The following is a 9,834-nucleotide window of genomic DNA, read 5'->3' as shown; positions in this document are numbered from 1 at the left end:
AGACACATAACATCTGGATTCCATCATAAAACTGCATGATAATGACAGAGCTACACTTTATTTAGGAATGGGTCTTTTCACATACAATACTACGTAATACAGTGCTCTATGCCGATTTGCTTACAGTGTTGTGTGAATTTGTTCATTGTGGTTTCCAAACTGTGGTAGATAAGCTACCATCCATAATTGTGAAATTGTGGCTTATTCAAGAAGCCATTGTTAACAAATTATGGCTTTTTAGAGCAAGGCACGAATTCAGCTTGCATTTCTATACATCATCATCATCATCATCATCATCATTATCATCATCACAATAACAATAACAATAATATCTTATTCTAGTCTTATTCATTACACTCTGAATCATGGTTACATGCTTAATGTCTGGTAGGGTGCAATAATAAACAATCTTCCCATTTCTTCTCCCTATAATTCGAAAATTCACAGACTTTCAATATTTTAGCATTTATCTGTTATTGAAGTTGGATCCACATGTAAATATTTGACAAAGGAAATGAGATTATTGTGCCAACTGCAAAATAGTTTCTTAAAGGAGAAAATCAAGTTTATTACAAAAGAAGAAATACTTCCAGTGTTCCTTACAATTAATACTGGATTGCTGGTTTTTGTGGCTTGGAGCTCAAGAACCTTCATTAAGTGAGGATAGAAGTAAGTGCCATATTCACCTATTACTTTTCTGCTGCTTTATATCTTGGCAGAATCATTTTACATTCCTTTTCAAAGTACATTATTATTTTTGCTGTTTGCTAAAATAGACCAATATGTAATAAGGCAGGTTTTATATGATGGCAATGATACCAATTCAACACTTTTCAGAATTGAAATTAGATTCTAGTTCAGAATGGTTTCAAACTACTATATGTCTACTTTTAAGAACAAATTAAATCCTTCCTTCTTCCCTCCCTCCCTCCCTTATTTATTTATTTATTTATTGGATTTGTATGCCGCCCCTCTCCGGAGACTCGGGGCGGCTAACAGCAACAATAAAGCAGTGTACAATAGTAGTCTGATGTTAGAAATAATTAAAAGCCCATTAATATAAAAAAACCAAACATACATACATACATACCATGCATAGAATTGTAAAGGCCTAGGGGGAAGAAGGTCTCAATTTCCCCATGCCTGACGGCAGAGTTGGGTTTTAAGCAGCTTACGAAAGGCAAGGAGGGTGGGGGCAATTCTAATCTTTGGGGGGAGTTGGTTCCAGAGGGCCGGGGCCGCCACAGAGAAGGCTCTTCCCCTGGGTTCCGCCAAGCGACATTCTTTAGTTGACGGGACCCGGAGAAGATCCACTCTGTGGGACCTAACTGGTCCCTTGGATTCGTGCAGCAGAAGGCGGTCCCTGAGATAATCTGGTCCAGTGCCATGAAGGGCTTTATAGGTCATAACCAACACTTTGAATTGTGTCCGGAAACTGATCGGCAACCAGTGCAGACTGCGGAGTGTTGGTGTAACCTGGGCATATTTGGGAAAGCCCATGATTGCTCTCGCAGCTGCATTCTGCACGATCTGAAGTTTCTGAACATTTTTCAAAGGTAGCCCCATGTAGAGAGCATTACAGTAGTCGAGTTTCGAGGTGATGAGGGCATGAGTGACTGTGAGCAGTGACTCCCGGTCCAAGTAGGGTCGCAACTGGTGCACAAGGCGAACCTAGGCAAACCTCCCTTCCTTCCTTCATTCCTTCCTCACCCTCCCTTTCCTTCCTTCCTCTTTTTCATGTTTATGGCTGCAATTTGATCATTAGCAAAGAAAAAAGCACAGATGAAAGCGATATTTAAATTTTAGGAATGTGTTGATATTACTTGAAGGATGAAGAAATGTTTAGGGGGCCACTATTGTAATATTGCCAGTTCTGTTTTTTTTATCCCATATCAAAAATACAATAGAAATTGTTTAAAAAATGGCAGCATAACATTTAATCTTTTAAGGAAATATTAACCACTAAACTACAAACTTGTTAGTGTATTGTGAAACTATCCTGCTATTTTACATTATAGGAACTGCCTATGCACAACAGCTCTCTGAAAAACAAAACTTATATGAAAGGTTGCACCAATCACATTCCAGTTTCTGAATGATGCCAGGAATATCTCAGCTGGTTTGGGCCCATTTCTTTCCACACTTGTGGAAGAACCGTAGTGTAACCTATAGCTTCAGTGTCATTACATTGAATTAGATTTTATCAGGCTTGATTATTTTCAGTTCATTGCAAGGCAATATTAGGGCAATTTGGACTCATGACATCTTACTGTGATTATGCCATTGGGAGTGTAATGGAGTTTGATTCTTCTTGCAACTCTATTTATGTCTTGCCACACAACAGAGGGAAAATGCCTTTTCTTGTGATCCTGGCACCTACAGTACTTCACAGCCATACTGGTATGTTAGGTTCCAAAAAAGTGAAGGCATGACAATTACCTTGCTCTTCTGGAAAGACACAGGCACTAACTGTTCTCACTCACCTATTTCCAATACCCAAATGCTATCTTTATTCAAAGTCACCCTTAAAAAGCACAGGAATGTGAAATTTATTTATAATATCCGTAAATGAGCAATTGCATTACAGTGGTACCTCTACCTAAGAACGCCTCTACTTACAAACTTTTCTAGATAAGAGCCGGGTGTTCAAGATTTTTTTTGCCTCTTCTCAAGAACCATTTTCTACTTACAAAACTGAGCCTCCGAAACTGTAACTGGAAAAGGCAGGGAGAAGCCTCTATGGGGCCTCTCTAAGAATCTCCTGGGAGGAAACAGAGCCTCCACCCTCCCTGTGGTTTCCCCAATCACACACATTATTTGCTTTTACATTGATTCCTATGGGAAAAATTGCTTCTTCTTACAACCTTTTCTACATAAGAACCTGGTCACAGAACGAATTAAGTTCGTAAGTAAGTACCACTGTACAACACACATTATCAAAGTAATTTGACAATTATTAAAAAGCTGAAGAACTTTAAATGTATCAGTGCATGAATTAATAAATCACACGTAATGTTTGGGGCCTTCATTTCTGTGTACCACAGTGAAGCACAGTGGTTTGGAAATCTTACATTATGGCTGAGCATGACATGCCACTTGTGCATGTGCAAAGAAAGAGAAAGAATTTGCTTATTTAAATGTTGTATTCATGCTACTTTGTGGAACCTAATATAATACTACTGGACTATTTCAAAATGATTGCTTCTTTTCCTTTAGTGGGATTGGTGTTGGGGGTCTTTTCCACACCCTACTAAGGATGGAGCAATTAGAAACAATGTGCTAAAGTTTCATCTTCATTCCTGGTTCCCATGCATTTTTTGTGACTTAATAGATTCAGGATTAGAATTCAGCATCTGTGGGATTTGGTTATGATCAATAGAAGATCTGCAGTGAGTTTAGCATAACTAAATCTGAATCCAACAAAAAACAAATTCTACCTCTGTATAGAAACATAGAAGTCTGACGGCAGAAAAAGACCTCATGGTCCATCTAGTCTGCCCTTATACTATTTTCTATATTTTATCTTAGGATGGATATATGTTTATCCCAGGCATGTTTAAATTCAGTTACTGTGGATTTACCAACCATGTCTGCTGGAAGTTTGTTCCAAGGATCTACTACTCTTTCAGTAAAATAATATTTTCTCATGTTGCTTTTGATCTTTCCCCCAACTAACTTCAGATTGTGTCCCCTTGTTCTTGTGTTCACTTTCCTATTAAAAACACTTCCCTCCTGGACCTTATTTAACCCTTTAACATATTTAAATGTTTCAATCATGTCCCCCCTTTTCCTTCTGTCCTCCAGACTATACAGATTGAGTTAATTAAGTCTTTCCTGATACGTTTTATGCTTAAGACCTTCCATCATTCTTGTAGCCCGTCTTTGGACCCATTCAATTTTGTCAATATCTTTTTGTAGGTGAGGTCTCCAGAACTGAACACAGTATTCCAAATGTGGTCTCACTAGCATCTTTACATAATTACAACATAATAAATTAAATAAATAAGAGCTATGTGCATAGTTATTTGTCATTGCTTATAACACCTTATCAATCAGTTAGGAGGATCTAAAGGGAACAAATATTAGTTCCTATAGCAGTCATGGCGAACCTATGGCACGGGTGCCACAGCTGGCCTCTGGAGCCATATCTGCTGGCACATGAGCCATTGCCCTAGCTCAGCTCCAATGTTTATGTGTGTGCCGGCCAGCTGATTTTCGGCTCGCACAGAGGCTCTAGGAGGGCGGTTTTGGCTTGCAGAGAGCCTCAGGGGAATGGTGGAAGGCGTTTTTTACCCTTCTCCAGCTCTACAGAAGCCTGTGGAGCCTGAAACATGAGCCTACTGGGCCCACCATAAGTTGGGAAACAGGCCAATTCCAGCCTCCAGAGGGCCTCCGGGTGGTGGGGGAAGCTGTTTCCCCCTTCCCTAGGCATTGAATTATGGATGTGGGCACTTATGCATGCACGATAGTGTGCATGGATGCTCTTTTGGCACCCTATAGCATAACCAATGGAATAATTACTTTTGCATCTTCTTACTTAAAATATTTTAAATTAAAAAGGGCTGGGTATTTGCTTTAAAGAGAAAAGGAAGCTGAACTTTTTAGAAAAGTAACACCTGGAATCTTCCAGAAAATAATTCATCTAGCTTTTATCATGCAGGCAGGACAAATACCTTCATGCTGGACATCAATCTCCAGTCTGTTCAGTACTCAGCCTTTAAGTGGGGACTGGCTGAAGTGCCAACAAGGACAACTCTGCCAAAAGTGACAGTTGCTGGTGTGAGAAGGACATCTGTCTGCAGAGAGAAACTGGAGTGGGATGAAAAAATTATTTCCCGGAGGCCACCAAAATGGTCATCATATTGTAACAACTTCTTCCTATTGCTCGCTTGATTCTGATGTAGCCTATTGTCACATCAGAGGAGAAAAAGTTCTAATTTTCTGAAAAGGGTAGAATACTTCATAGTGTAGTAAAAAAAAATTCTAACAGGGGAAGTCATCTCTTGACAGATGGATAGCTATGTCAACAGTTTTTTGCTTCTATATTTTCCCATGAATTGTGAGGTGTAGGGCATATGTAAGTATGTAAAAAGATTTTGGATCATAAATTTCACTATGAAACCCCCCCACACACAAACTCTAACAAAAATTCTGGCATGCAAATCTTTGTTTTGGATGTGAATTCTATTGTACCCCTTGGGGCTTGTGATATCAGGGATATTTTAGAGACCCTTTCGCAAGCTATTAATAGTTGGTATCCTGAACCAAGTAATCCTTACTACAAAAACTTCAGATTTTAAGAGGAAGTAAAATCTGATTTAAGTTGACTTCTCTTTTTGCTTATATGTATATTCATGCATTTCAAAACAAAGTTAAAAATAGCAGAATAATAAACAGACTGAGCCAAAAACCACATACACACTTTTCACTTTTTCAGAACAAGAAACACAACAAGATCCAAAATTAATAAAGCCCATATTTAAAGAAAACACATTTTAAAGCTGTTCTCACAGAACACCCCCCCCCATTTAATTATATTAAGCTCAGTCTGTTGTATTAACCACATCAAGGCTATTGCCAAACCATAATTTATAAATTAGCATCCTAGCTGCTGCTTTAATGCATAAGCCATCCTGGGTTGGACTTGTAAGAAACTAACAATTCTTCTTCCACGCACCCCAACAGAATGACAGTCACCTTAAAGGTGCAGTACATTTTAAACAAACCACACACCCCATTCAACCCTCTGCCTTGGTTGGCTGCTTAATCTTTCCTTCTGAGTCAGCTCTCTCTCATCCTGACCCCTCTGATCCTGCCTGCTTCTTCTTAACTTCTTAGATCCAGCCTTTTCCCACTGGCTTCCCTGGGTGATTTACAGCCTCTTTTCCTCCATTGCCAGAGCACTGCCATTTGATCTCCTGATTCCTTTACATCCCCAGCTGCCTCTCTCTCCTTTATCGCAGCAGGGAGGGGACTCCTGGCTGGACAATGTGATGCGGAGAGAAAGAAAACCTCTGTGCTTTCTTTACCTGCTTTCTTGCTCAGAAGTAGTTTCTCTTTGGCTTAGAGAACAGGCCACCCTGCATATTCTTTAATTCCTCTTATCTCCTTAGGCTTCTTAAGTGCGCTAGAGTGCCTTCCGACCCCTGCGCTATTGTCTCTCCTATATCCCATATATCTTCTCTTCTATCCCTATATCTTTCTTCTATTCTCTCATTGATTTATTTTATCCTATATTCTCTCTTCTATTCTTTCTCTAATTCTATTTTCTCAAAGGTGTCCTCTAGTCTTATTTATTAGATTTATATGCCGCCCCGAGTCTGCGGAGAGGGGCGGCATACAAATCTAATTAATAATAATAATATTAATATTAATATTAATAATACCTTCATTATGTATTATTGTGTATTGGACTAAATGAATGAATGAATGAATGAATGAATGAATGAATTGATGGATGGATGGATGGATGGATGGATAGATAGATAGATAGATAAATAAATAAATATCAGCTTAGTCCACCCCATTCCTTTCCCTTCCTGCCTTCCACACTGCTTTCAAACGTCGCTCCAAATCTCATTTCAATGCTTTCCTACTTCTGGGTTTTTGCTTCCTGCCTCTCTGCTTCTTGGGACAAATCCCTACTTTATTTGGAGGTCCCTTTTCCTCATTTCCATCTCTGTCTCCTAATACTTTAATCTTTTTAGGCATATCCAGACAGACCACTTAAACTGCTTCTGCCAGCTCAATTTGGACTCTGGGTTGAAACGTTTGGTTAACAGCTGCAAGGGATATGGTCTACAAGCTACAAGTCCACTTGGCTGCTGTTGTTTCCCACCTTCCCCAATTCATTTTTCTTCTTGTAGGCAAGTCTTCCTGGGCTATGTATTCTGCCTGCGCATGTGCATTAAATTTAAACATACATTTTGGAGAAAAATCCAGTCCTGTTCCAAGCCAGGGGAAAGACGCTGGAAACAAAATGGAGGCAGGCTGCAGGAAAGGAAGTCTCTGTTTATTTGATAGCCAGAAACTTCAGGGACAGCAGCATGTTTCTGGGGTGGCTGACAAAATAGAGTTGAGAATACATGGGTTTTTATGCATTCTTCAGGGCTTTGTGATTGGGATGCCTATTCCTATGTAAGAATGTGCCCTTTAAAATTTTAATTCCTATGGGGTCATGGCTGGCTCTACAGGCAAAAGGAAAAATGCATATCCTAGATCGTGCACATGCCCACACCCCTTCTGTCCCTCCATGCATGCACACCCACATCAACACTGCCCCCATGCATGTGCACAGACCTTTCTGAAGCCTGGTAGGTAAAAAAATGCCCAAACGGGCAAACTGTGGAAGTTCGGGAAAACGCACTTCCGTTTTGCCTGTTGTGCTTTTTTTTTTTGCACTCCAGGGCTTCAGGAAGCTTCCCTGAACACTCCGGAGTGCAAAAACCAGAACAACGGCAAACCAGAAATGTGTTTTTCTGAACTTCTGTTTTGTCTGTTGGGGAATTTGTTTTGCCTCCGGGGCTTCAGGGAAGCTTCCCTGAAGCATCTGGAGAACAAAACGCCTTTCCCAAGGCCGAAAATCAGCTGGCTAGCACACGCATGTGTGCTGGAGCTGAAACATGGCAAAGTCTTGCGTGCCCTCCGATATGTCTCTGCGTGCCACCTGTGTGCCATAGATTCGCCATCGCAGTCCTAGATGACTGCCTGAGATACTCTTGTAACTTTGGCTTGCCTAAGTGTGTGTTTACTTGGAGTCTCTTTTCTTATGAATATATTGGCTCAGTGTTTATAAATGGGTACAAAATCTCCATTTATAAAAATCAGCCTCTTCAAGCTTCTGCTTGAGGCTGTTTTCCTATGGCAGGAAGACTGGGGCTGCTTTCTGTCTTTGTTAAGATTTTTCTCCCTTTCTCTTTTAAAGGGAAATATTCTATCTTGCCTGTTTTTAATATGAAAAATGAAGAATATTTTAATCTGGGGTGCATGTGTGTCTTCCTACATTGTTAAGGGTTAATGTGTCAAAATATACATACAGCCAGGCACAACAAACAGATTAAAAATTGTTTTCTTCCTTTATTTTTGTTTGTTTGTTTGTTTGATTTGTATGCCGCCCCTCTCCAAAGACTCGGAGCGGCTCACAACAAGAATACGTTAGTGCCAAAACAGCCCTATTTATTTATTTGAAGAACTTACATGGCCATTTATCTCACATAGTGATCCTAGTCAACTCACAATAAACAGAAAGAACCACAGAAAGCAGAAAACAAGATGGACTAGAAAAAAGAACAACATAAAATCCTTTCCTCCATGCTGCTAAAAGCAGCCATATTGTTGACCCCTAACCCTAACCCTAATCTTCCCCCTAATGCTATTTTCCTTCTATTGATCTACTAACAGGAGCCACCTCCCTCCCCCAAATTGTGCACCAGCTGACCCTGGGGTCCCAAACCCACAACTATTTTAGAACACATTCATTGTAAATACAAGAGGGCTGGTTTGAGATCTAGCAGAATCATCATTATTATTTCTTTCCTAGAGCTTTTTCGTTTGTTTGTTTTCAACACTGGTGCAACACCATTTTAACATTTAGCCTCGTAAAGCACCCAGGGGCGAAAGGGACCAGAATACTTGAAGTGACATAAGGGAAAAACTGTACTTGAAATTGTGTTCAGAGGTTGTATCTGTGACAGGAGGGAGTTAAGTAAAGAGCAATATCGTTCGTTTCTGCCCTCAAAACTTGGTGGCTGACCTTAATTGTGGATAAGCTCAAAGTAACCACAGTTACTATTGAAACTACTGTATATAAGAGGCAGTCACTTTATTTACTTTAGAAACTGTTTTATTTTTTTAAGAAACGATTGTGACCCAGTGACAGAATACATGTTTGAGGCACAAGGATTTTGTATTGCCAGTGAGGACACAAATGTAAAGCATATTTTTGGGGAAACCCTGGAAAGCTGTGATCATTCAATGTAACCTAGCTGAAAATAATAAAGTTAGGATAGAAATGAATTGGAAAAGATGGGCTAGCTAGGAGTATAACTGCTTCCTGTTGAACTAAATGTGATAAAGTTCTGGGCAATCTTTACAGAGCTGCCCATTTATAGGGCGAAGATGCTAATACTTCCCAATCACTTTAGCATTTCTGAAGGGAAGCAGGAGAGGTTTTTTTTTGTCAGTTTTCATTTTTGTAACGCAATATCAATCTTTTCATCTTGATGTTTCAGATGGATTGGGATGGGGGTGTTGTATTGTAATTCTGTCAAAAAAAAATAAAACACTTCAACATGTGATTGGCAAGTTGATTACAATAGCGCATGCGATTCAATCCTTGGTGTGCTTCTGGAACAAATGAGAGGATGTCAGTGGTGATTAACTAAGCATGTATGCATTTGAGTGAGCTGGTATTTTAACTTTTTGAGCAGGGATAACTATACCAGTAAGGACACCTGTGGATGAGCTCTGCAGAGGGTTCGTGTCTGGCTTATCAGAAAAAAGTAAAATATAAGGACCCCAAGAGATATGCCTGGTAATCAGAGAATTAGGAAATGAATGAAATGAACAATAAGTAAGCAGAATACTTTTATTTACATGGGATAAAAATTATTATGGGTGAAAATAGAATAACATAAGATTATCTGCAGACAGTGAAGGGCTACCAAAATTTTTACTACCACACTGTGGCCGTGGCTTATGCTGGACGCCCTGCATTTTGTTTCAACTTCTTTCAGTGCAAATTGGGTGCTCTGGGGTGGAGCTCCATTTTCACTACCCCACTGCGCCCCCACCCCCCGGGGTTCAGGCAGTAGCCCATCCCTGCCTGCAGACTAC

The sequence above is a fragment of the Erythrolamprus reginae genome, chromosome 1 (genome assembly GCF_031021105.1).
Source record: "Erythrolamprus reginae isolate rEryReg1 chromosome 1, rEryReg1.hap1, whole genome shotgun sequence".
Taxonomy (NCBI): domain Eukaryota; kingdom Metazoa; phylum Chordata; class Lepidosauria; order Squamata; family Dipsadidae; genus Erythrolamprus; species Erythrolamprus reginae.
This window is presented reverse-complemented; position numbering follows the sequence as displayed.